A 23,667-nucleotide genomic window follows, 5' to 3' on the forward strand; every position below is an offset into this window, starting at 1 on the left:
TAGAATAAAAATTATTTCTCTCTCCTAACTTCTTTACCTCCACAGAATGGTGATGCCTTTCATGCTTCCTTTATACTAAGACTAAAGAACAAAACATATCTAAGAAATTGTGTAATCACGCCCTTTCCTACTTTGAACACCAGTGGTCAAAATAAGCCTGCATTCTGACAGTTCTATTTTACATTATGTTGGTATCTTACTGAATCTAGTGTATCCACTACATCCAAAATGTGTTGTGCAGCTAAAGAATTAGCACTATATTAAAACAGTTACCCCAGGGGCGTCTGGGTGGCTCAGTTGTTAAGCGTCTGCCTTTGGCTCAGGGCGTGATCCCGGCATTCTGGGATCGAGCCCCCACATCAGGCTCCTCCACTAGGAGCCTGCTTCTTCCTCTCCCACTCCCCCTGCTTGTGTTCCCTCTCTCGCTGGCTGTCTCTTTCTCTGTCAAATAAATAAATAAAATCTTTAAAAAAATAAAAAATAAATAAAAATAAAATAAAATAAAAACAGTTACCCTATCTGTATTCACTGAACTACTTAAAATAGTGACACTAACTAATAATATGAAGATAGTCACTACTTTCACAGATCCATGTAAAGATTTTAAATGTAAGCAACACAAAATACACAAAAATGTGAAATAATTGGTTTTCTCTTGGAGTTAACACTTTTACAGCTAACTTAGTCTCTTTATACTTATCCACAGTTCCATAAATTTTCACAAATATGCATCACTGTTATAATTTTAATGCAATTTTTAGATGCAGTACAAAAAGATTAAGAGTTGAACAGTTTTCAAAAGCCAAAGAATACACCGATGTTAATTAAAATAGTAATTGTTAAAATTCAACTGCTCTCTGGATGTTTTATTTAGTTATTAAAAGTATTTTGTTTAGTTTTCTATATGAGTTTTTAAAGTGTGCTATTAATGGATATTCATTATTTGCAATTAATACAAGAAACTAGGGGCACTGGGGCGGCAGAGTTGGTTAAGCGATCAACTCTTGGTTTCGGTTCAGGTCATGATCTCAGGGTCTCAGCACAGAGTACGCTTGGGACTGTCTCTCCCTCTCCCTCTGCCCCTCTCCTCCATGCGTGCTCCCACTCTCTCTCTCAAATAAATGAATCTTAAAAAAAATTCAAGAAACTAAAATAAATCCAATAAGTTACAATGTACATCTTCACCATATAATAGTTAAGTACAGCAATCTTAATCTTCTGAGCCTTATCTTTATTTATGTCTAAAAATTCAATGCAGAGAATACAAAAAGAATGCTTAAAGAAAATCTTCATGGCTAACTTTCAGTAAATGCTTACTATGTCCTAGGCAATGCTGTAAGTGATTAACATGTGTTAACTCATTTAAACTTTACAACAACCATATGAAGATAGCTTCTAAGTCTGGGATTTGACACAAGCTAGTAAGTTAGTCTGTTACTGTTTCATAGATGCTGGCAGAAAACAGACTCCTGGATTAAAGACAAAGGACTTTATTACTCACTGCACAGCAAGTAGCACAAACACAAGGATAATGCTATCAGCTCCCTTTTGGCCCCCAAGTCTTATGCGGGCCACATCATGGGCCCCAATGAATGCCTGTATTTGCAGTGAACTGCATTACAAGGAAGGAACAAAGCGCACAGGGAACCCACTGCTTTTATAGTAAGCATTAAACATGCCTGCTCTTTGTCCCAAAGGGAGACATTGCCTCATTCTCCAAGGCAACTCTCTGTGAACAGAACCCAGAGAAATGACCCAGATAAGGAAAAGTCAAGGCCTTACATTCTCGGCATACACAACAAGTCAAGTGCAAGAGACCATGGAGGAGTATCTCCCAACAGTAGCTACTATTCAACACCTCCATGTTACAGATAAGAAAGCAAGGTAAGAGATTAAGGAACTTTACTCGAGAATACAATTAGTAGAGGGGCACCTAGATGGCTCATTCAGTAGAACATGCAAGGCTTGATCTCAGGGTTGTAAGTTCGAGCCCCATATTGGTTGTAGAGATTTCTTAAAAATATAATTTTTTTAAAAAATACAATTAGTAGAGGAGCCTAGATTCCAACACAGACAGTCTGGCTCCACAGCTGACACTGCTAACCACTACTTAGTTGAACTGTGTGAAGAGTGTGAGTTGAAGTGAAGAAATTAAAGAAAACAAAATAATTGCAGAACTGCAAACAAGAGGACCTGCATGAAGCAACAGCAATTCTGAAAACAATGTTAGTATGTGGAGGATGAACTACAGAAAACACAGAAAAATCTAAAAACAGAAGTGATAAAGGAAGGCGCATAACACGTACAATATGCATACTTAATACTACCTGACAAAGAAAACTGAATGGAAAAAAACATTCAAAGATTCTAAGGAAGAAAACATTCTTGAAACAAAGACAGGACCAAACCTGTGGATTTAATCTGCAGATCAAAGCAGCAGAGAAAATGAGCTGCCCACCCGTCCCAGTCCTTCAAAGAAGAAGCAGATAAAAAGTAAAGAAGCAGATGGAGGATCTCTACAACATAATCTGTAGGTGCAGCCTATGTAGTGGACATCACAGTTGCCTTTTTTGGCATCCATTCTATGCCTCACCCCTTGAAGCCATCATTTTGCTCCCCTTCCTAGCTCTAGGAGTGAGCTCTGACTATTATACTGGGATTCCACATACTACCTTACTTTTGAAATGCACTGGGTTAGAGACAGACATATGATCTAAATAAACTGGTCCTAGAATTCTGTTTAGCTGACATGCTCCCTCTGCTTTGATATGGACAAGAAATAATATAGCACTCAAGACTTCAGGCAACCATCTTCCATCAAGGGGAGTCAGCCACAGAATGAAATGACTTAATTTAAAAAAAAGAAAGAGAAAGAAAGAAAGAAAGAAAGAAAGAAAGAAGAAAGGCAAAAACACACACAAAGAAAGAAGAAAGGAAAAGAAAAAGGCAGAGAGATGCAATGAACTAGGCACTTTGTGACAAGAGTAAGCCTGAATTAAGTCAACTTAAACCCATCTCACCTCTGAACCTGACAGTGTATGACCCATAGATTTCCTTCTTTCTTGTAGTCTGAGTTATTTTATGTTATTTTAATAACAATATACTGGCTGACTAAATATAATAAATGGATATCAAGTTTCATATACCATGCAAGGGGACAAAAGCAGCTATATATCCCATTCAGTGCCCAGAAAAATTTACATACGCCACATATTAGGATTCAAAGAAAACTCCAGAGAATATCTATTTCCAGTAACAGCAGACTAGGTAATTTGGAACAACCCTCCCACTGAAGACAAATAAGAAAGCTGGGAGAAATACTTTAAAAGTAAACAAGTCTTAAAAGCAACAAAAAACCTAAGAAGGTAGTGACGAATTACAGCGGAAGCTCATGGAGAGAAGGGTGAGTAAGCTGAGCCCAGCACTCAGGGCTGCACTTCTCATGCGGGTGTCAGTTTTGACTTTCAACAGACTTGAGAATGGTCCTAGAAGTCAACAACCACCAGGGAATGTGGGCTCAAGAACGGCAGGAGCCCAAAAGGGCTGGACATTAAGAGTAAGAGGGAACCAGAAATAAACCAATGCTTGCAAGGATTGCTGCACAGCTTTGTATCACGTGCTTAGAACAAAAAATATAGCCAGAAACTCAACTGAGGTGGTGCTAAATTACTAGAGCCCTTAAAGGTACCCGAGGGAAAAAAATCAGAGAAAAACTATCATTGGAAGAAAAAAAACATCAATGGACTTCTACATATAAACTGTCAAATACACTGTCCAGTACATAAACACAGATAATCAGTTATAAGCAAAGACAAGACAACATGAGCAATGAGCAGAAACAATGGAAACAGAGCGAGGCCTCCAGACACTGGCATAATCAAACAAGAACTCCAAGCCAATTGCATTTACTATGTTGAAATAAAATCAGGCATTAAAATCTTCAGGAGGGACGTAGAAACCACAAAAAGTGATGCTGCAATTTGAAAGATAATAGTAAAGAAATTTTAAAATATAATAAATGGACTCAATTCATATGCCTAACAGCAGACTAGACAATGCCAAAGGGAGACAGGTAAACTAAAACATCTATTTAGAGTGATCTGTCTAAAATAAAGAACAGAGGGACAAGAGAATTTAAAAATACAAAAAAGAGGGGGCGCTTGGGTGGCACAGCGGTTAAGCGTCTGCCTTCGGCTCAGGGCGTGATCCCGGCGTTATGGGATCGAGCCCCGCATCAGGCTCCTCCGCTATGAGCCTGCTTCTTCCTCTCCCACTCCCCCTGCTTGTGTTCCCTCTCTCGCTGGCTGTCTCTATCTGTGTTAAATAAATAAAATCTTTAAAAAAAAAAAAATACAAAAAAGAAGATAAATGGCAACAAGACAGTGATATATAGTCTAATGAGCATTTAATTAGAAGAAAGAAAGAATGGGGCAAAAGCAGTACTGGAATATATAACAGTTGAGAATTTTCTAAAACCAATGAAGATTTCAAGAAATCTCAAATTCTAGAATGTACAAAGTGTATAAAACCAATACAATATAATAAAATTAGAAATTGGTGAAAAAAAAAAAAAAAAAAAAAAAAAAAAAAAAAAAAAAAAATTAGAAATTGGTGGGGCGCCTGGGTGGCTCAGTCGTTAAGCGTCTGCCTTCGGCTCAGGGCATGATCCCAGAGTCCTGGGATCGAGCCCCACATCAGGCTTCTCCGCTAGGAGCCTGCTTCTTCCTCTTCCACTCCCCCTGCTTGTGTTCCCTCTCTCACTGGCTGTCTCTCTCTGTTAAATAAATAAATAAAATCTTTTAAAAAAAGAAAAGAAATTGGTAACAAAAATAAGAGAAAATCCATATAAATACTCGGAAATTTTATAAACTTTCTCAAACACCTCATAAGTCAAAAAGAAGGATCAAAACTACAACTGAAAACCATTTAGAAAATAAGCAATAATAAAAATAATTAATATCCAAACCTAGGGAAAGCACCAGAAATCATGTTAAAACACACACCAGCTTAATTCCTTTTTTTGGGGGGGGGGGAGGTTAGTAAGTAATGAAAATTAATTAAGTAAACATTTACTCCGTAAGTTAGAAAGGATATCCACAAAAATTCCTATAGCTAACCTGATATACATAAGTGAAATTCAGCAAGATTGCAGAAAACAAGGCAAACATACAAAAATAAATCATATTTTCATACATTAGCAATGTACATGTAGAAATTATTATTTTTTTTAAGATTTTATTTATTTATGTGACAGAGAGACAGCCAGCGAGAGAGGGAACACAAGCAGGGAGAGTGGGAGAGTAAGAAGCAGGCTCCCAGCCGAGGAGCCTGATGTGGGACTCGATCCCAGAACGCCAGGATCACGCCCTGAGCCGAAGGTAGACGCTTAACGACTGCGCCACCCAGGCGCCCCACGTAGAAATCATTTTTAAACGTATCATTTATAACTGAAATAATTAGTGTAATTTTAAGAAAACATGAAAAGGATCTATATTAAAAAATTATAAAACACCAATGAAAGAAACCAGAGATGCCCCAAATGGAGAGACACAGCCAAGTTCATGGAATGGAAGACTCAACATAGTAAAGATGCCAATTCTTCCCAGACTGATCTACAGGCTTAACACAATTTCAGTTAAAATCCCAGCAGGATTTTTTTTTTTTTTTTAAAGAAAAGCTGATTCTAAAAGTGATATGAAAAGACAAAAGAAAAAAATGGTTAAAATCGTTTTCAAAAAGAATAAAATTGGTAGACTAACACTTATAAAGACCTATTTCTACACAAAAACCTACACTGTTTATAGTTTTTTGGATAGCCAAAAACTGGAAATCACCCAAATGTCCTTCAACAAGCGAATGGTTACATGACAAATTGTGGCACATATATATAAAGTAGTATCACTCAGCAATAAAAAGGAACAATCTTTTTTGATATTTATAGTAAGAACCTGGATGACTCTCATAGGTATTAAACAGAATGAAAGAAACCAGTCTCATAAGATTATACTTTGTATGATTTCATTTAGAATTTTTTTTAAAAGATTTTTTTAAACTTTTTAAAGTAGTCTCTACACCCAACATGGGGCTCGAACTCACAACCTCAAGATCAAGAGTTAGTTACATGCTCTACTGACTGAGCCATCCAGGTGCCCCAATTCTATTTATAGGGCATTCTCAGAGGCAAAATTATTGTGATCAAGAACAAATCAGTGGATGTCAGGGTTTGGGGTGGGGGGTAAGATGTGACTTTAAAGAGATAGCACAGGGGTGCCTAGGTGGCACAATTAAGTGTCTGACTCATGGTTTCAGATCAGGTCGTGATCTCAGGGTCATGGGCTCAAGCCCCATGTTGGGCTCAGCATGGAACGTGCTTAAGACTCTCCTCTGTCCCTCCCCTCACCCCTACTCTCTCTCCCTCTCTCAAATAAATAAATCTTAAAAATAAAAATAAAGAGCGAGCACAAAGGAGTTTTGGAGGTAATGAAAAAAGCAAAACAAAGCCAAACAAACAAAAACTGCTCAGGGTTTTTAGTAAGCTTTGCTTCCAGATTTACTAGACTTGTTCAGAAATAAAATTTAAATACCTTATCTAGACTTACAGGTAAAATGCAATATCCACTAAAAATCTCTCCCCATTGAAGTAAGGTACAAACACTTCTGGATATGTGAAAGCTCTAGAGAAATAGGCTTAGTGAAGTCTAATGACCGAGGCAAAACGTCTGAAAATGGGGGGTAGGGTAGGTATTCACAAAGACTTATAAAAAGACTTGGGTAATTGAGAGATTGACCTATACAAAGTGAAAGCCAAGACACAAGCATGCACTCAGTTTAAATATATTCTTCATTCGCAAGAAATGAGGTTCCCTGGGCAAGCCTCAAGTCTAGTATGAAGTAACAGCTCTGAATAAAACTGTTGACAATGTAGTCTGAAGGTGTCACTTAATGTAATGTTAATTAAAATATGGAAGGAAGGGTTCAAGCAAATGCTCACTAACCCTTCAGATTCCTGAGAATGGATTATCAGGGATAATCTGAGACAAATTCCCTCTAGTCAAACTCTGAAAAATCTGTATAGCCAAGAGAGACTAACAAATCAAGTCAAAATTCTAATAAAAAGTATAAAATTGGTCAGAGTACAATGGTACCTACTGGGGGTTGGGGGAGGGGGGTGAAGACAGGGAGATATTGGCCAAAAAACACAAAGTTGCAGTTACATAGGATAAATAATAAGTTAGAGATCTAATGTATTGACAATGATGGCTATAGTCAATAATACTGAGCTGAATACCAGAAATTTGCTAAGAGTAGATTGCAAATCAAAAGTAAGCTGGAGAAGTTATTTTAATTTCAGACTATGTCAAGTAAAGTTATCAGGGACAAAAAGTGCCATTACCTAACGATAAAGGGGTCAATTCTCCATGAAGACCTAATAATGTTTTACACATACGCACCTAACAAGAGTGTCAAAATACATGAGGCAAAACTGATAGAACCACAGAGAAAAATAAATGAATCCACTATTACATAGGGGGATGTTAACACCCATCTATCAAAAATATAGATCCAGCAAGCAGACAATTACTAAAGACATGGTTGAACTCAACATCACTATCAATCAACTGGATAAAATGGACATCTATAGATTACTTCATCCAACAACAGCAGAATACACATTCTTCTTCAGATTACATAGAACATTCACCAAAAGACTACATTCCAGGCCATAAAACAAATTTAAAATAAAGAAATCATACAATGCCTGCCCTCAGACCACAACGGAATTAAACTAGAAATCAGTAATAGAAAGTCGGAAAATTCCAAAGCATTTGGAGATTAAACACTTTTTTCTTTTTAATTTATTTATTAAATAGGCTCGATGCCCAACAAGCGGTTTTAATTCACAACCCAAGATCAAGAGTCACATTCTCTACCTACTGAGCCAGCCAGGTACCCCCTAAACAACACACTTCTAAATAACACATGGATCAAATAAGAAATTTCAAGAGAAATTTTTAAATATTTTGAACTAAATGATAATGAAAACACAACTTATCAAAATTTGTGAGACACAACAAAAGCAGGCCTTTGAGTGAAATTTATCCATAGAATGTATAGATTAGAGAAGAAGATCTAAAAGCAACCAATCAAACTAGAAAAAGAAAAGCTAATTAAATTCAAAGTAAGCAGGAAAAAAAATTACAAAAATTATAGCAGAAATCAATGAGATTTAAAACAGGAAATCAATAAAGAAAAATAATGAAACCAAAGCTGCTTCTTTGAAAAGATCAAAATGGATAAGCCTCTAGCTAGGCTTATTGGGAAAAAAAGGGGGGGGTGAGAACACAAATTATTAATATCAGAAATTAAAGAGACATCACTACAGGTCCTATGGACATTAAAAGGACAATAAAGGAATACAATGAACAATTCTATGCCCACAAATTTGATAACCTCTAACTTCTTTGAAAGACACAATTTGCAGGGGCATCTGGGTGGCTAAGTTGGCTAAGGGTCCGACTCTTGATTTCAGCTCAGGTCATGATTTCAGGGTTGTAAGGTCAAGCTCACATCAGGCTCCACACTGAGCATGGAGCCTGCTTGAGATTTTCTCTCTCTACCCCTCTGCCCCTCCCCATGATTGTGCCCACTCCCTCTCAAAAAAAAAAAAATTAATTAATTAATTAAAAAGAAGAAGACACAATTTGCCAACACTCACCACAAGAAGAAAGAAACATTATGAATACACCTATACCTGTTAAAGAAGTTGAGTGAATAATTAATAACCTTCTAAAACAGAAAGCACCTGGCCCAGATGGCTTCCCTGGTGAATTCTACCAAACACTTAAGGAGGATATTATACTAACTCTCAACAATCTCTTCTGGAAGACAGACGCAGAGGGAATATTTCCTAACTCACTCTATGAGAACAGCATTAGCCTAATGCCAAAAAACAAAGACATGACAAGAAAACAAACAAAACAACAAAACTATAGACCAGTTTCTCTCAAGAATATAAATGTAAAAATCCTCAACAAAATATTAGCAAAGTGAATCTAAAAATGTATAAAAAGAATTATACACCATGACCAAGCAGGATTTATCCCATGTATGCAAGACTTGTTCAACATCTGAAAATTAATTAATGTAATCCATTGCACTGATAGGCTAAAAAGGAAAAATCACATAATCCTATTCGTAGATGCAAAAAAAGTATTGACAAAACTCAATACCCATTCATGATAAAAACTACTCTCAGTAAACTAGAACTTCCTTAACTTGATAAAGAATATCTACAAAAAGGGGGCGCCTGGGTGGCTCAGTCGTTAAGCGTCTGCCTTCAGCTCAGGGCATGATCCCGGGGTCCTGGGATCGAGACCCACATTGGGCTCCCTGCTCTACTGGGAGCCTGCTTCTTCCTCTCCCACTCCCCCTGCTTGTGTTCCCTCTCTCCCTGGCTATCTCTTTCTGTCAAATAAATAAATAAAATCAAAAAAAAAAAAGAAAGAAAGAAAGAAAGAAAGGGAAAGAAAAGAATAGAATCTACAAAAAAGCCCCTACAGCCAACATCATATTTAATGGTGAGAAACTAGAAGCCTTCCCACTAAGATCAGAAATAAGGCAAGGATGTTACCTTTTCACCAACTTTGTAAAAGAAGTTCTTCCAGTTATTGTAATAAGACCAGAACAGGAAAAAAAGGTATACTGATTGGAAAGGAAGAAATAAAACTGTCTTTGTTCACAGATGTCATGATCATCTATGTAGAAAATCCAAAAGGAGATACAAAAACAAAAACAAAAAACCCTGGAACTAAGGCAATTATAGAAAGGTTGCAAAAAACAAGGTTAATATACAAAGTCAATCATTTCCCAATATACCAGCAATGAACAAGTAGAATATAAATTTTTTATACATCATTTACATTAGCATTTCCCAAAAATCAAACACTTATGTATAAGTCTAACAAAATACACATAAGATCTGTATGATAAAAACTACAAAACCCTGATGAAGGAAATCAAAGAACTAATAAATGGAGAGATATTTCACGTTCATGGATTGGAAGACTCAATATTGCCAAGACATTTGTTCCTCCTAATTTTAATTATAGATTCAATGCAATCTTAATCCAAAATCCCAGCAAGTTATTTTGTGGACATCAACAAACTGATTCCAAAAATTTTATGGAGAAAGAAAAGACCCAGACTAGTTAACAAAATATATTTTTTTAAAGGATTTTATTTATTTATTTTACAGAGAGACAGCGAGCACAAGCAGGGGGAGCAGCAGGCAGAGGGAGAGGGAGAAGCACTGGCTCCCCTCGGAGCAGGGAGCCTGATGTGGGGCTTGATCCCAGGACCCTGGGATCATGACCTGGGCCAAAGGCAGTCGCTTAACCGGCTGAGCCACCCACGTGCCCCTAGTTAACAAAATACTGAAGGAGAAAAACAAAGCCGAAGAACTGACTTCAACATTTATAACTACAGTAATCAAGACTGTATAATTTTGGCAAAAGAATAAATAGATCAATAGTATGGTATAGAGAAGCCAGAAATAAATCCAAATAAATACTTACCTGGTCACTGAAACAAGACACAAAGGAAATACAGTGGAGAAAAAAATGGTCTTTTTGAACAAATGATGCTGGAACTGAACATGCACACATGCACACAAAAATCAATCTAGACACAGACCATTAACAAAGTAAATGTAAAATGCAAAAGTATAAAATTCTTAAAACTTAGGAGAAAATCTAGATGACTTTGGGTTTAGCTGTGACTTTTTAGATATACACCAAAGTCATGATACATGAAAGAAACAACTGATAAACTGGACTTCAGTAAAATTAAAAATTTCTACTCTGCTTAAAACATTGTCAACAGAATAAAAACATAAGCTGGGAGAAAATATTTGCAAAAGACACATCTGATAAAGGACTATTATCCAAAATATATAAAGAACTCTTAAAACTCAACCATAAGAAAAACTAAAAACCTGAATTAAAAACGGGCTAATAGTATAACAGACACCTCACCAAAGATACACAGACGGCAAATAACCACACAAAAAGATGTTCCACATGATATGTTATCAGGGAAATGTAAACTAAAATAATGACATACTATTACACACTTATTAGAATGGCCAAAATCACGAACACTGACAACACCAAACGCTAAGGACGTGGAGCCAAGGAACTCTCACTGACTGCTGGTGGCAATGCAAGACGGTGCAGCCACTCTGGAAGACAGTTTGGCACTTTCTTATTAAACTAAATATACTCTTACCATATGATCCAGCAATCGTTCTCCTTGGTATTTACCCAAAGAAGTTGAAATTTACGGAATTGAAAACTTATGTAGAGACAAAACCTGCATGTGGATGTTTACAGCAGTTTTATTCATAACTAACAAAATTTGGAAGCAACCAAGATGTCCTTTAGGAGAGGAATGGATAAACAAACTGTGGTATATCCCAACAATGGAATATTACTTAATTGCTAAAAAGAAAGGAGTTCTCAACTTATGGAAAGACACAAAGAAAATTTTAATGTGTATTACTAAGCGAAAGAAGTCAATCTGGAAGGACTACATACTGTATGATTCCAAATGTATGACATTCTGGAAAAGGCAAAACTATGGAGACAATAAAAAGATCAGTGGTTGCCTTGGATTAAAGGAGAGGGAGGTATGAATAGGTGGAACACAGAGGTTTTAAGGGAGTGAGAATACTCTGATACAATAATGATGGATACATATAATTTCACACCTATTCAAACTCATAGAATATACAACACCAAGAGTGAACCAAAATGTAAACTATGGACTTAGGATGATAATGGCATGTCACTGAAGTTTCATCAACTATAACAAATATACCATGCTGTGGGGGATGCTGACAATGGGGACAGCTATACATATGAAAGGGGAAGAGGCATATAGGAAAATCTGTGTCTTCCACTCAATTTTTTTTTAAAGATTTTATTTATTTATTTAACAGAGATAGAGACAGCCAGCGAGAGAGGGAACACAAGCAGGGGGAGTGGGAGAGGAAGAAGCAGGCTCATAGCGGAGGAGCCTGATGTGGGGCTCAATCCCATAACGCTGGGATCACGCCCTGAGCCAAAGGCAGACGCCCAACCGCTGTGCCACCTAGGCGCCCCGTCTTCCACTCAATTTTGCTGTGAACCCAAAACTTCTCTAAAAACTAAAGTCTATTTAAAAAATTATGCTAGAGGTAACTGAAACTATTAATGTGAACAAGAATTTATAAACACATGAATACACTCTCACATCTATGCAATAGCTAATATATCACTAAAATGGACTAACATAATTAATTCTCAATAAAAACAATGTAATATGCATCCTTAGAGCCTAGTTTTTTTTATCTCTAATACTATTCTCCACAAAAAAGAACTAGGAGTCCTTAGAGAATAGTCGATTTCATATTCTGGGGTAGAGAAAATTAAAGATGGGCCTGAAAAATACTGTTGCCGAAGAGCAATGAGCTTTGAAACATTTTGAGATACTATTACAAAGGACTTAGAAGCCAGCTGAAAAGAGACTCCTACTGGCCAAACGACCACAACAGTCAAAAGAAACTTTTAATTATAATTAGCTAAATCATAATTAACCAATTATAATTAACCAAAAGAAGTTTGCAAAGCCCTGATTATATAATGATTCTCAAAGAAAAGTGGAATTTCTCTTAACTTACACTTCATTTGAGTTGAATTTATTCATATACGAAAAAACACAGACAAGTAACTGCCACCACCTCCAAAACACCATAGGATTTTCTTACCGTAAAAACATCCAAACTGCACTGACCTCTACCTCTGAAACTAATAATACATTATATGTTAATTAACTGAATTTAAAATTTTTAAAAACTGATCTGTGAAATTTCTTCTGATTTTCCCAATGGCCACTTTCCCACCACATACACCCCCCCCACACACACACAAACCCTCTATACTCATTTTAATAAATATTCTTACATTACTATAAATCATTAAACAAATGTATCAAGGCACAAAATTTACAGATATAAGAGACCTTCCAATAAACCTTGGACACTGAGACATGCACATGCTAAAACCTTGCAGCCAACTCAAGTGCACTTTTAAGCTGACTAGAAACGTATGGAACTCTTCTCTTTGCTTGGGTTTATTTGCAACTTAATAGATTTCTTTTTAAGTTTTATTTATTTAAATAATCTCTACACCCAACGTGGCGCTTGAATGCAGGACCCCAAGATCAAGAGTCACATGCTCTGACAGAGCCATGCGCCTCTGTCACTTAGTACTTTTAACAGCTGTTCTCTATTCTTTTCTTTACTATTCTCCTTGCCCTACATGTTCACTAAAACAACCGGATGAAGGTCTTTCCAAGGACAAAGAGCAAAGACTAACTCACTTGATTTCATTTAATTTTAGTATAAAAGTCCAGAATAAGAAAAATATCCAGCTCCTGTTAAAACCTTTCACTAAACGTTTATTTGCCTTGATACCTCTTAAGACATAGTATGAGAAGAAAGTCCATTTGGGGGCTTATTACTCATCACATAAGAAAAAGTTAAATGTCACAACTTTACTTTTGTGGTGATGTTCCAAGGACAGCAGTAGCTTAGAAAATACGAAAGAAAAGAAAAGAAAAGAAAAGAAAAGAAAAGAAAAGAAAAGAAAAGAAAAGAAAAGAAAAGAAAGAAACTATAAGAATGTAATACTTCTTCAGTTAGTGAACTGAAGCCTATCATGTGTCTGGAAGTATTCTAGGCAGTGGGAATAAATCAGTGAACAAGACAAATTCCTAACCTCATGAAGCTTGCAGTCTAGTGTTTATTACTACATAATAAACAAATATGTAATACGATGTCATACCTGTTTAAATACTAGGAAAAGAGGAAAAAAGGGTAGAGTAACAAGGGTTAGACAAGTTGGTTGAGAAAGGCCTGTCTGAGGAGAGGCAAATGAGTGGAGACCTGAATGAATTAAGAGAATAAGCAATATGACTATCTGGGAACAGGGGTTCTAAACAAAGTGTATGAAAAGTGAAAAAGCCTTATAGAAGAACGTGATTAGTGGACTCTGTGAGTAGCAAATAGGCCAGGATAGCTGGAGCCCAGTGAGCCAGGGGAAGAGTAGAAAATGTGGTTGGACAGGCAGCCAAAGTCAGATTAATATACTTTGAAGATCATGGTATGGACTTTGGATTTTATTTTAAGCATCACTGGAGGCTTTAGATGGTTGACAGAGGGAAATAAGACACTAAGCTTGGTTTGAAAAGATCCCTGCCTATTGGGGACAACAAGGCTAGAATAAAGAGCAAATGCATGGAGACAGGAAGCTCTTGCAGTAGTCCTCACAAAGAGTGGTGGGGGAAAGCAGTGGAATGACATTAGTAAAGGAGATGAAAAGTGTTTGAAACAGGATATACAGAGAAGGTAAAGCCCAAAAGATTTTCCAATGGGCTCCATATTTTCAGCCTGAAAAATGATGATGTCATTTAATGAGGTGGAAACACTGGAAAAGAAGTCTCAGGATAACAAAAAATAGTGCCACAGAAGACACATTAAATTTGAGATCCTCGGAGGAGGAGTTAAGATGGCGGAGGAGTAGGAGACACCTTTTTCAGCTGGTCCCCCCAGTCGAGCTGGATAGGTACCAGACCAGCCTAAACAACCATGGAACCAGCCCGAGACGCAGGAAGATGCATCTGGATCTCTACAAATGAACATCTCCAGCGCTAAGTATTGAGGTACGAAGCGGGGAGCCATGAAACCATGCACAGATATCGGAAGATAAACGGAAGGGGGAGGGAGCCGCCGCGTTCGGGCGCCGGGAAGCGGTAGCCACCTGCACGGGGGAGCGGGCGGGGCTCGCGGACGGCACCCGCAAAACAGTGAGCCGGGTGCGCGCGCCACCAGGCATCTCGCGGAACACCGGAATCCTGGTGCGCTCACGGGATCCAGACTGAGACCGGGAGACCCGGGAGCGCGCGGGGTGGCTGGCGGCGTTAGAAACACAAAGGACAGAGACGCGCCGGCCCTGGAAGTGAGGGCTGGGACGCCGGGTGTGGGGCGCACATCCCGGGACGCTGCAGGGTTGAGCAGCACCAACAGTAACAGAGTTAAAGTGGCCAGAACATTAGTAGAGAACGGGCCGCAATCCCTCTGTTCTGTGACAGAGGCTGAAACTCGGCCGCTGCTGCTCTCTCAGAAGAGGCACAGCAAATCGCCAGGGAAAGCGGCCAGAGAACAAAAGCCTGGAAATACTGGCTCAAAGAGTGCCCATTCCCATCCCCCCTCGCAGGGGACGCGGAGACTCTACCCAAACAGGGTTGCCTGAGTATCGGCGTGGCAGGCCCCTCCCCGAGAACACAGAAGGCAGGCTGAAAAATCAAGAAGCCCACAACCCGGGCGCCTGGGTGGCGCAGTCATTGAGTGCCTGTCTTCGGCTTAGGGCGTGATCCCGGCGTTCCGGAAAGGAGTCCCTCATCGGGCTCCTCCGCTGGGAGCCTGCTTCTTCCTCTCCCACTCCCCTGCTTCTGTTCCCTCTCTCGCTGGTTGGCTGCCACATAAATAAATAAATAAAATCTTTAAAGAAGAAGCCCACATCCCTAAGATCCCTATAAAACAAGGGGCACGGCCTGGGACCCAGTCAATAATTTGGGCTCTGGACAACCCCGCAACCTCTCCTCATCAGAATGACAAGAAGGAGAAGCCCCCCCCAGCAAACAAAAGACAGTGAGTCTCTGGCCTGTGCCACAGAAATAATGGATATGGATGTAACCAAAGTATCAGAAATGGAATTCAGAGTAACGATGGTCAAAATGATGAGTAGAATTGAAAAACTATTAAAGAAAAGGTTACTGAGAATATAGAATCCCTAAGGACAGAAATGAGAGCGAATCTGACAGAAAGTAAAAATTCTATGAGCCAAATGCAGGCAAAACTAGAGGCTCTGACGGCCTGGGTCACAGAAGCAGAGGAACGGGTGAGTGAACTGGAGGATGGGTTAATAGAGGAAAAAACCAAAATAGAAGCTGCTCTTAAAAAAATCCAAGCCCACGAATGTAGGTTACGGGAGATTACTGACTCAATGAAACGATCCAATGTTAGAATCATCGGCATCCCCGAGGGGGTGGAGAAAAACAGAGGTCTAGAAGAGATATTTGAACAAATTGTACCTGAAAACTTCCCTAATCTAGCTAGGGAAACAAACATTCGTGTCCAAGAGGCAGAGAGGACCCCTCCCAAGCTCAACCACGACAAACCTACGCCACGTCACGTCATAGTGCATTTCGCAAATATCAGATCCAAGGATACAGTATTGAAAGCGGCCAGGGCAAAGAAATCTCTCACGTACCAAGGCAAAGGCATCAGAATTACGTCAGACCTGTCTACACAGACCTGAAATGAGAGAAAGGGTTGGGGGAGCATATTTAAAGCTCTTTCAGAGAAAAACATGCAGCCAAGGATCCTTTATCCAGCAAGGCTGTCATTTAGAATTGATGGAGAAATAAAGACATTTCAGAATCGCCAGTCACTAACCAATTTCGTAACCACGAAACCAGCCCTACAGGAGATATTACGGGGGGTTCTATAAAAGTAAAAAGGCCCCAAGAGTGATACAGAACAGAAAGTCACAGAGAATACAAACAAAGACTTTACTGGCAACATGGCATCATTAAAATCATATCTCTCAGTTCTTAGTGCTAATGTGAATGGTTTGAACCTTCCCATAAAACGCCACAGGGTTGCAGATTAGATAAAAAGAAATGACCCATCCATTTGCTGTCTACAAAAGACTCATTTCAAACCCAAAGATGCATTCAGACTGAGAGTAAGGGGATGGAGTATCATCTTTCACGCAAATGGACCTCAAAAGAAAGCTGGGGTAGCAATTCTCATATCAGATAAATTGGATTTTAAACTACAAACTATAGTTAGAGACGCAGAAGGGAACTATATTATTCTTAAAGGAAGTATTCAACAAGTGGATATGACAATTATAAATATATATGCCCCCAACAGGGGAGCAGCAAGATACACAAGCCAACTCTTAACCAGAATAAAGAGACATACAAATAAAAATACATTAATAGTAGGGGACCTCAACACTCCACTATCAGTAATAGACAGAACACCCTGGCAAAAACTAAGCAAAGAATCAAAGGCTTTGAATGCCATACTCGACGAGTTGGACCTCATAGATATATATAGAACACTACACCCCAGAACCAAAGAATACTCATTCTATTCTAATGCCCATGGAACATTCTCAAGAATAGACCATGTTCTGGGACACAAAACAGGTCTCAACCGATACCAAAAGACTGAAATTATCCCCTGCATATTCTCAGACCACAACGCTCTGAAATTGGAACTCAACCACAAGGAAAAATTTGGAAGAAACTCAAACACTTGGAGACTAAGAACCATCCTGCTCAGGAATGACTCGATAAACCAGGAAATCAAAAATCAAATTAAACAATTTATGAAGACCAATGAGAATGAAAATACAACAGTCCAAAACCTATGGGATACTGCAAAGGCAGTCCTAAGGGGGAAATACATAGCCATCCAAGCCTCACTCAAAAGAATAGAAAAATCTAAAATGCAGTTTTTATATTCTCACCTCAAGAAGCTGGAACAGCAACAAAGGGACAGGCCTAATCCACGCACGAGGAAGCAGTTGACCAAAATTAGAGCTGAAATCAGTCAAGCAGAAACCAAACGTACAGTAGAGCAGATCAACAGGACTAGAAGCTGGTTCTTTGAGAGAATCAATAAAATTGACAGACCATTGGCAACACTTATCCAAAAGAAAAGAGAAAGGACCCAGATTATTAAAATTATGAATGAAAAAGGAGAGGTCATGACGAACACCATTGAAATTGGAAGGATTATTAGAAATTTTTATCAACAGCTATATGCCAATAAACTAAGCAATCTGGAAGAGATGGAATCCTTCCTGGAAACCTATAAACTACCAAAACTGAAACCGGAAGAAATTGATTTCTTGAACAGGCCAATTAATTATGAAGAAATTGAGTCAGTGATAAACAACCTTCCAAATAACAAAACTCCAGGCCCGGACGGTTTTCCTGGGGAATTCTACCAAACATTCAAAGAAGAAATAACACCTATTCTCCTAAAGCTATTTCAAAAAATAGAAACAGAAGGAAAGCTACCAAACTCATTCTATGAGGCCAATATTACCTTGATCCCCAAACCAGGCAAAGACCCCCTCAAAAAGGAGAATTGCAGACCGATTTCCCTAATGAATATGGACGCCAAAATCCTCAATAAGATACTTGCTAATAGAATCCAACAATACATTAAAAGGATTATCCATCACGATCAAGTGGGATTCATACCTGGGATGCAAGCGTGGTTCAATATTCGCAAATCAATCAGCGTGATACATCATATCAACAAGAAAAGACTCAGGAACCATATGATCCTCTCAATCGATGCCGAAAAAGCATTTGACAAAATACAGCATCCTTTCCTGATTAAAACCCTTCAGAGTGTAGGAATAGAAGGTACATTTCTCAATCTCATAAAAGCCATCTATGAAAAGCCTACCGCAAATATTATTCTCAATGGGGAAAAGCTGGAAGCCTTTCCCTTAAGATCAGGAACTCGACAAGGATGCCCACTCTCGCCACTATTATTCAACATAGTACTAGAAGTCCTTGCAACAGCAATCAGACGACAAAAAGGGATCAAAGGTATTCAAATCGGCAAAGAAGAAGTCAAATGTCTCTCTTTGCAGATGACATGATACTCTATATAGAAAACCCAAAAGAAGCCACTCCCAAACTATTAGAAGTTATAGAGCAATTCAGTAACGTGGCGGGATACAAAATCAATGCTCAGAAATCAGTTGCACTTCTATACACGAATAACGAGACCAAAGAAAGAGAAATTAGAGAATCCATCCCATTTACAATAGCACCAAAAAACATACGTTACCGTGGAATTAACTTAACCAGAGACGTAAAGGACCTATATTCTAGAAACTATAAATCACTCTTGAAAGACATTGAGGAAGACATAAAAAGATGGAAAGATATTCCATGCTCATGGATTGGAAGAATTAACATCGTTAAAATGTCCATGCTACCCAGAGCAATCTACACTTTCAATGCTATCCCGATCAAAATACCGAGGACATTTTTCAAAGAACTGGAACAAATAGTCCTTAAATTTGTATGGAAACAGAAAAGGCCCCGAATCTCCAAGGAACTGTTGAAAGGAAAAACAAAGCTGGGGGCATCACAATGCCGGATTTCGAGCTGTACTACAAAGCTGTGATCACAAAGACAGCATGGTACTGGCACAAAAACAGACACACAGACCAATGGAACAGAATAGAGAGCCCAGAAATGGACCCTCGGCTCTTTGGGCAACTAATATTTGATAAAGCAGGAAAAAACATCCAGTGGGAAAAAGACAGTCTCTTCAATAAATGGTGCTGGGAAAATTGGACAGCTACATGCAAAAGAATGAAACTTGACCACTATCTCACACCATACACAAAAATAAACTCCAAATGGATGAAAGACCTCGATGTGAGACAGGAATCCATCAAAATTCTAGAGGAGAACATAGGCAGCAACCTCTACGACATCGGCCAAAGCAACCTTTTTCATGACACATCCCCAAAGGCAAGAGAAACAAAAGATAAAATGAATTTATGGGACTTCATCAAGATTAAAAGTTTCTGCACAGCCAAAGAAACAGTCAGAAAAACTAAGAGGCAGCCCACGGAATGGGAGAATATATTTGCAAATGACACTACAGATAAAGGACTGGTATCCAAGATCTACAAAGAACTTCTCAAACTCAATACACAAGAAACAAACAAATCAAAACATGGGCAGAAGATATGAACAGACACTTTTCCAATGAAGACATACAAATGGCTAACAGACACATGAAAAAATGTTCAAAATCATTAGCCATCAAGGAAATTCAAATCAAAACCACACTGAGATACCACCTTACGCCAGTTAGAATGGCAAAAATAGACAAGGCAAGAAACAACAATTGTTGGAGAGGATGTGGAGAAAGGGGATCCCTCCTACATCGTTGGTGGGAATGCAAGTTGGTACCGCCACTCTGGAAAACAGTGTGGAGGTCCCTCAAAAAGTTAAAAATTGAGCTACCCTATGATCCAGCCATTGCACTACTGGGTGTTTACCCCAAAGATACAGACGTAGTGAAGAGAAGGGCCATATGCACCCCAATGTTCATAGCAGCAATGTCCACAATAGCTAAATCATGGAAGGAGCCGAGATGCCCTTCAACAGATGAGTGGATTAAGAAGTTGTGGTCCATATATACAATGGAATATTACTCAGCTATCAGAAAGAACGAGTTCTCAACATTTGCTGCAATATGGACGGCACTGGAGGAGATAATGCTAAGTGAAATAAGTCAAGCACAGAAAGACAACTATCATATGATTTCTCTCATCTATGGAACATAAGAACTAGGAAGATCGGTAGGGGAAGAAAGGGATAAAGAAAGGGGGGGTAATCAGAAGGGGGAATGAAACATGAGAGACTATGGACTATGAGAAACAAACTGAGGGCCTCAGAGGGGAGGGGGGTAGGGGAATGGGATAGACCGGTGATGGGTAGTAAGGAGGGCACGTATTGCATGGTGCACTGGGTGTTATACACAACTAATGAATCATCGAGCCTTACATCGGAAACCGGGGATGTACTGTATGGTGACTAACATAATATAATAAAAAATCATTTAAAAAAAAAAATTTGAGATCCTCTTTAGGCATATGAGCGTAAATGTTAAGAAGAAAGCTGAAGATATAGGTTGTGCTCAAAGCAAGAAAAGAGCTAGTAATATAATTTTTGAAGTCACCAGTACATATATAATATTTAAAGCAACTAAACTGAAAATAACAAAAGAGAATGAAGAGACACCAGTGATGTAGGAAAAAACCAAGAGAATGTGGTGTCCTGAAAATCAAGTAAAAAAATAATAAACTGTCACTACTGAAAGTGGTTAGCTGTGTGAAACGATACTCAATAGTTAAGGCCAGCAAAGACTAAAAGCTGGTTTTGGCAATATGAGATCACGGGTGACACAGACAAAATGATTTTAGTGGAGTGGGAGGAAGAAAGCCCGACTTGGAGTAGGTTCACGAGAACCTCTCATGAGGTTCATGAGAAAATGGCATTTTGGCAAAAATAAGCTGAAGCCATAAGGATAGACAACTCTTTCAAGGATTTTTCCTATAAAGGTGAGCAAAAAAGCAATACAGTAGCTGAAAAGGGATGTCTTATCAAGAGAAGGTGACTGTGTTAAAGAAAGGTAACACTGCGTGTTCAAATGCTCATGGAAATCATTCACTGAGACAGGAAATGCATGGTGCAAGAAACCCAGGAAAACTGAAGGTGCAAAGTCCCTAAGAGATGAAGAGAAAGCATCCAGGACACAAGCAGAAGAGCTGGCCTTTGATAACCAGAGACTTTTCATCACATTTTAACAGTAGGGAAGGTAAATATGTGGGAGGAGCTGCAAGCAGGAAAGAAGATTTGATGGTGGGTGAATGTAGAATTTCTTTCCTGGTTGCTTCTATGTTTTCTTTTTTTCACTGGAATAAGCAAGATCATCAATAACTGCAGAATGAAAAACAGGAAGTGTTGGAAATTTGAAGAGAGAAGAGAAGGTGGTGAAAGAATCATCACTGATAATGGGAGAGGAAATTTCTACATAAAAGTAGAATGAGTGTAGAGTAGCAATCCTATCCACTTGAGATTTGAGGTCATAAATTTAAAATGAAACCAATTAGCAAGGTTATGGTTTTCACTACCCATTATCAGCTGCCATATTGCAGAATCTGGGTTTTGTAATAAAAACAAAACAGTTGGACAATGGTATAGGAGTGAAAGGTGAATAAGAGAAGGACTCCAACAATGGGTCACAGACTCTGAAATAATAGAGGAAGTAACAACCCCATCACTAAGATCACTGGATTGGAGGACTCAGTATGGTTCAAGAATTATTACAGTGGGGGGCGCCTGGGTGGCACAGCGGTTAAGCATCTGCCTTCGGCTCAGGGCGTGATCCTGGCGTTAAGGGATTGAGCCCCACATCAGGCTCTTCCGCTATGAGCCTGCTTCTTCCTCTCCCACTCCCCCTGCTTGTGTTCCCTCTCTCGCTGGCTGTCTCTATCTCTGTCAAATAAATAAATAAAATCTTTAATAAAAAAAAAAATTATTACAGTGCTAAGACTAGGAGAAAATGAGCTGGAAAAAGAAGAGGTAGTAGTCAGAGAGTAGGACGGTTGATGCTGAGATTCTGGAAGTGAAACAGCAATTGTCATAGCAAGTGAGACAATGACAGGCTGATCACATATATCCACTAGATGGACAGGATGAGGTAGGCTGGACAACCACAATGTTGAGAAATCAAGGCACCAAGAGGCCGGGATACTGAATAGACTATTAACATCACAAAGGGAGAAACAGAGGAAAATAGGAAGGCAGGTGCTAAATCTTCAGAGAAAGAGGGAAAGTACTCAGGAAGACTGTTGGTAAGTGCAAAAAAGGGGCCTGGGGTACAGTCTGGCAGCACTGTTACCTGTAAGTAACCATTATGTTGAAAAATGTCACTTGAAACTTCAAAAAAAAACTTTCGCTAGAAAATAACAGTATATAGTACAGAAAAAAATTAGGAAAAGAAATCATGAAAAATGACTAGTGCAGAATTTACATAAATTCAAGTTTAAAATAATGGTAATTATTTTAAAGTGGTAATCAATTTGCAGCAAAACAGCAAGAGGTAGAATTCTTCAATCCAACCTTCAGTCATTACTCTACCTACCAAGACCCTACTGAAGAGTGGGATGAGAACTAGAGAATATTCGAAGGCTTTCCAAGAATTACAGCCATCTAGCTGCAACACATTGACAACTAAAAGTATTTTATGGAAAACTGTATTTCAAGATACAGCAATTTCTAACTCTTCTCTAAAAACTGTATGACATTCTGTAAGCAACAAAAAGAGGACATTCAACTTCAGAGAAAAAGCCTATCACTATATCTAAACTCTATCCAACAACTGTTAAAAAAACATTGCCCGGGGCGCCTGGGTGGCACAGCGGTTAAGCGTCTGCCTTCGGCTCAGGGCGTGGTCCCGGCGTTATGGGATCGAGCCCCACATCAGGCTCCTCCGCTGGGAGCCTGCTTCTTCCTCTCCCACTCCCCCTGCTTGTGTTCTCTCTCTCGCTGGCTGTCTCTCTGTCGAATAAATAAATAAAATCTTTAAAAAAACAAAAAAAACATTGCCCATGAGAGACCATCTCACACAGATACTCTTTGAATACAGTATGAAACCTCGTCCCTTTGACAACTTAAATCACTGACTTTATAAATTTTGAAATGACTTTGGGCAACCTACTCTATCTTCCTTTTGCAGATACACAATATACATTAGCTTATTTAAGGCACCTAAATGTCCAGCAGATCAGAAAGCATTTGGTCTAGTTTAACCCAGCATTTCACAATATTATTCTTTAATAGAACATATTTTTTTCCCCTCACACACATACTAAAACAATCAGGTTCACACAAACGCTGGATGGTTCATAAGCAGAAATATACTGTAAGTTATCACATTAGCAG

General features: G+C 38.7%; 1 protein-coding gene across 32 annotated transcripts in view; it reads right to left on the bottom strand.

The window, feature by feature from the left end:
- Window positions 1–23,667, bottom strand: part of KMT2C (lysine methyltransferase 2C) — a 272,539-nt gene that overhangs the window by 176,866 nt on the left and 72,006 nt on the right. The window lies entirely within an intron of this gene.

Source organism: Ursus arctos, unplaced genomic scaffold (assembly GCF_023065955.2).
Source record: "Ursus arctos isolate Adak ecotype North America unplaced genomic scaffold, UrsArc2.0 scaffold_3, whole genome shotgun sequence".
NCBI classification, from domain to species: domain Eukaryota; kingdom Metazoa; phylum Chordata; class Mammalia; order Carnivora; family Ursidae; genus Ursus; species Ursus arctos.